This window comes from Arachis ipaensis, chromosome B10, assembly GCF_059453495.1.
Source record: "Arachis ipaensis isolate K30076 ecotype BB chromosome B10, ASM5945349v1, whole genome shotgun sequence".
In the NCBI taxonomy this organism is placed as follows: Eukaryota; Viridiplantae; Streptophyta; class Magnoliopsida; order Fabales; family Fabaceae; genus Arachis; species Arachis ipaensis.
Window position 1 is genome coordinate 49,173,912 of NC_142435.1, and position 5,232 is coordinate 49,179,143.

The 5,232-nt window shown below is 37.4% G+C and overlaps 1 non-coding gene across 1 annotated transcript; it reads right to left on the reverse strand.

Moving 5' to 3' along the window:
- Nucleotides 1-2,078: 2,078 nt before the first annotated feature.
- Nucleotides 2,079-2,186, reverse strand: LOC148579976 (small nucleolar RNA R71). Its single transcript, XR_015899179.1, has one exon. It is a non-coding gene; the product is annotated as a small nucleolar RNA R71 (small nucleolar RNA).
- Between the last annotated feature and the right edge of the window lie 3,046 nt (nucleotides 2,187-5,232).

Genomic DNA, 5,232 nt, shown 5'->3' on the forward strand with positions numbered 1-5,232 from the left:
TTTGGACCGAAGCTTTCATTGAAAGCTTGGCTGGCTAGTGAGCCATGTCTAATTCTTGGACTGAAGCTTTAGACTAAGAATGCAAGATTCCTGGAATTCATATTAAAAATTTTGGAATCCTTATTTTCCTTTTTCAATTAATTTTCGAAAAAATCCAAAAAAAAAATTAGAAAATCATAAAAATCAAAAATATTTTTTGTGTTCTTGTTTGAGTCTTGAGTCATGTTATAAGTTTGGTGTCAATTGCATGTGCATCTTGCATTTTTTCGAAAATTTCATGCATTCATGGTGTTCTTCATGATCTTCAAGTTGTTCTTGGTAAGTCTTCTTGTTTGATCTTTGCATTTGCATGTTTTGTGTCTTTTCTTGTTTTTCATATGCATTCTTGAATTCTTTATGTCTAAGCATTAAAGAATTCTAAGTTTGGTGTCTTGCATGTTTTCTTTGCATTAAAAACTTTTCAAAAATGTGTTCTTGATGTTCATCATGATCTTCATAGTGTTCTTGGTGTTCATCTTGACATTCATAGCATTCTTGCATGCATTCATTGTTTTGATCTAAAAATTTCATGCATTGCATCATTTTAGTGTTTTTCTCTCTCATCAAAAAAAAATTTTCAAAAATCAAAAAAATATCTTTCCCTCTTTTCTCTCATAATTTTGAAAATTAGATTTGACTTTTTCAAAACTTTTTAAAATCTAGTTGTTTTCATGAGTCAAATCAAATTTTCAATTTAAAAAAATCCTATCTTTTTCAAAAAAATCTTTTTCAAAAATCAAATCTTTTTCATTTTTCTTAGTTATTTTCGAAAATTCTAAAAATATTTTTCAAAAATCTTTTTTCTTATTTTTATACCATATTTTCGAAAATAACATCATCAATTAATGTTTTGATTCAAAAATTTCAAGTTTGTTACTTACTTGTTAAGAAAGATTCAAACTTTAAGTTCTAGAATCATATCTTGTGATTTCTTGTGAATCAAGTCATTAATTGTGATTTTAAAAATCAAATCTTTTTCAAAACTAATTTTTATCATATCTTTTCAAAAATATCTTCTCATCTTATCTTTTTCAAAAAATTTGATTTCAAAATATCTTTTCTAACTTCCTAACTTCTTATCTTTTCAAAATTTATTTCAACTAACTAACTAACTTTTTGTTTGTTTCTTATCTTTTTCAAAACCACCTAACTAACTCTCTCTCTCTAATTTTCGAAAATATCTTCCCCCTTTTTCAAAAATTTCTTTTTTATTACTTTAATTTTTATTTTCGAAAAAAACTACTAACCTTTTTCAAAAAAACTATTTTCAAAAATCACTAACACTTTTTCAAAAATTATTTACAAAATTTCCCCTTTCTCATCTTATTCTATTTATTTATTCATCTACTAACATCTCTCCCTCACCCACCAAAAATCTGAACCCTCTCTCTCTCTCTCTTTCTGAGTTCAGATTTTTCTCTTATTCTTTTCTTCTACTAACAATAAGGAACCTCTTTACTGTGACATAGAGGATTCCTCTTCTTTTTTTTTCTCTCCTATTTCTTATGAGCAGGGACATAGAAAAAGGCATTCTTGTTAAAGCTGATCCAGAACCTGAAAGGACTCTGAAGAGGAAATTAAGAGAAGCTAAATTACAACAATCCAGAGACAACTTGATTGAAAATTTCGAACAAGTAAAGGAGATGGCAGCCGAACCCAACAACAATGCAAGGAGAATGCTTGGTGACTTTACTGCACCTAATTCCAATTTACATGGAAGAAGCATCTCCATTCTTGCCATTGGAGCAAACAACTTTGAGCTGAAACCTCAATTAGTTTCTCTGATGCAGTAGAACTGCAAGTTTCATGGACTTCCATCTGAAGATCCTTTTCAGTTCTTAACTAAATTCTTGCAGATATGTGATACTGTAAAGACTAATGGAGTAGATCCTGAAGTCTACAGGCTCATGCTTTTCCCTTTTGCTGTAAGAGACAGAGCTAGAGTGTGGTTGGACTCTCAACCCAAAGACAGCCTGAACTCTTGGGATAAGCTGGTCACGGCTTTCTTAGCCAAGTTCTTTCCTCCTCAAAAGCTGAGCAAGCTTAGAGTGGATGTTCAAACCTTCAGACAGAAAGAAGGTGAATCCCTCTATCAAGCTTGGGAAAGATACAAACAGTTGACCAAAAAGTGTCCTTCTGATATGCTTTCAGAATGGACCATCCTGGATATATTCTATGATGGTCTGTCTGAGTTATCTAAGATGTCATTGGATACCTCTGCAGGTGGATCCATTCACCTAAAGAAAACGCCTGCAGAAGCTCAAGAACTCATTGACATGGTTGCAAATAACCAGTTCATGTACACTTCTGAAAGGAATCCTGTGAATAATGGAACGCCTATGAAGAAGGGAATTCTTGAGGTTGATACTCTGAATGCCATATTGGCTCAGAATAAAATATTGACTCAGTAAGTTAATATGATTTCTCAGAGTCTGAATGGAATGCAAGCTGCAACCAACAGTACTCAAGAGGCATCTTCTGAAGAAGAAGCTTATGATCCTGAGAACCCTGCAATAGCAGAGGTGAATTACTTAGGTGAACCTTATGGAAACACCTATAACTCATCATGGAGAAATCATCCAAATTTCTCATGGAAAGATCAAAAGCCTCAACAGGGCTTTAATAATGGTGGAAGAAACAGGTTTAGCAATAGCAAGCCTTTTCCATCATCCACTCAGCAACAGACAGAGAATTCTGAGCAGAACCCATCTAGCTTAGCAAACTTAGTCTCTGATCTATCTAAAGCCACTGTGAGTTTCATGAATGAAACAAGGTCTTCTATTAGAAACTTGGAAGCACAAGTGGGCCAGCTGAGTAAAAGGATCACTGAAATCCCTCCTAGCACTCTCCCAAGCAATACAGAAGAAAATTCAAAAGGAGAGTGCAAGGCCATTGACATAACCAAAATGGCCGAACCTAATGAGGGAGAGGAGGACGTGAATCCCAAGGAAGAAGACCTCCTGGGACGTCCAGTGATCAATAAGGAGCTTCCCTTTGAGGAACCAAAGGACTCTGAGGCTCATCTAGAGACCATAGAGATCCCATTAAACCTCCTTATGCCATTCATGAGCTCTGATGAGTATTCCTCTTCTGAAGAGAATGAGGATGTTACTGAAGAGCAAACTGCCAAGTTTCTTGGTGCAATCATGAAGCTAAATGCCAAATTATTTGGCATTGATACTTGGGAAGTTGAACCTCCCTTGTTCATCAATGAACTAAGTGATCTGGATCAACTGACATTGCCTCAGAAGAGACAGGATCCTGGAAAGTTCATAATACCTTGTACCATAGGCACCATGATCTTTAAGGCTCTGTGTGACCTTGGTTCAGGGATAAACCTCATGCCCTTCTCTGTAATAGAGAAACTGGGAATCTATGGGGTGCAAGCTGCTAAAATCTCATTAGAGATGGCAGACAATTCAAGAAAATAGGCTTATGGACAAGTAGAGGACGTGTTAGTAAAGTTTGAAGGCCTTTACATCCCTGCTGATTTCATAGTCTTGGATACTGGAAAGGAAGAGGATGAATCCATCATCCTAGGAAGACCTTTCCTGGCCACAGCAAGAGCTGTGATTGATGTGGACAGAGGAGAATTGATCCTTCAATTAAATGAGGACAACCTTGTGTTTACAACTCAAGGATCTCTCTCTGCATCCATGGAAAGGAAGCATAAAAAGCTTCTCTCAAAGTAGAGTCAAACAAAGCCCCCACAGTCAAACTCTAAGTTTGGTGTTGGGAGGCCACAACCAAACTCTAAGTTTGGTGTTGAACTCCCATATCCAAACTCTAAGTTTGGTGTTGGGAGGTCTCAACAAAGCTCTGCACATCTGTGAGGCTCCATGAGAGCCCACTGTCAAGCTATTGACATTAAAGAAGCGCTTGTTGGGAGGCAACCCAATTTTTATTTATCTAACTATATTTTTCTTAGTTATATGTCTTTATAGGTTCATGATCATGTGGAGTCACAAAATAAACAAAAAAAAAATTAAAAACATAATCAAAAACAGCAGAAGAAAAATCACACCCTGGAGGAGTATCTGCCTGGCGTTCAACGCCAGAACAGAGCATGGTTCTGGCGTTGAACGCCCAAAATGGGCAGCATCCTGGCGCTGAACGCCCAGAACAAGCATGGTTCTGGCGTTCAACGCCAGAAATGGCAACAAATGGGCGTTGAACGCCCAAAATGGGCACCAATCTGGCGCTGAACGCCCAGAGTTGTGTGCAAGGGCATTTTACATGCCTAATGGGTGCAGGGATAAAAATCCTTGACACCTCCGGATCTGTGGACACCACAGGATCACCTCAAGATCTGTGGACGCCACAGGATCATCTCAGGATCTGTGAATCCCGCAGGATCCCCACCTACCTCATCATCTCTCTTTCCATTCATGATCATCCCTTCTGTTTTCCATTCACCACTCACATCCATACACCCACCTACATTCAAAATTCAACATCTCTCTCCCACCCAATCCCACCCATATGGCCGAATACACACATCCCTCCATCTCCTCCATATCTTCTTCTTCTTCTTCTATTCTTTCTTCTTTTGCTCGAGGGCGAGCAACATTCTAAGTTTGGTGTGGTAAAAGCATAGCTTTTTTGTTTTTCCATAACCATTAATGGCACCTAAGGCCAGAGAAACCTCAAGAAAGAGGAAAGGGAAGACAATTGCTTCCACCTCTGAGCCATGGGAGATGGAAAGATCCATCTCACAAGCCCATCACTAAGAAAAGGATGGAGCAAACAAGAGAGCACATTCACGAATCTCAACAAGCACATGAAGAAGCTCATCATCAAGAAATCCCTGAGATACCTCAGGGGATATAGTTTCCTCCACAAAATTTTTGGGAGCAAATCAACAACTCCCTAAGAGAATTAAGTTCCAACATGGGACAACTAAGGGTGGAACATCAAGAGCACTCCATCATCCTTCATGAAATAAGAGAAGATCAAAAAGCAATGAAGGAGGAGCAACAAAGATAAGGAAGAGACATAGAAGAGCTCAAGGACACCATTGGTTCCTCAAGAAGGAAACGCCACCATCACTAAGGTGGATTCATTCATTGTTCTTACTTTCTCTATTTTTTTTCGTTTTCTATGTTAAGTGCTTATCTATGTTTGTGTCTTCATTACATGATCATTAGTAGTTAGTAACTTTGTCTTAAAGTTATGAATGTCCTATGAATCCAT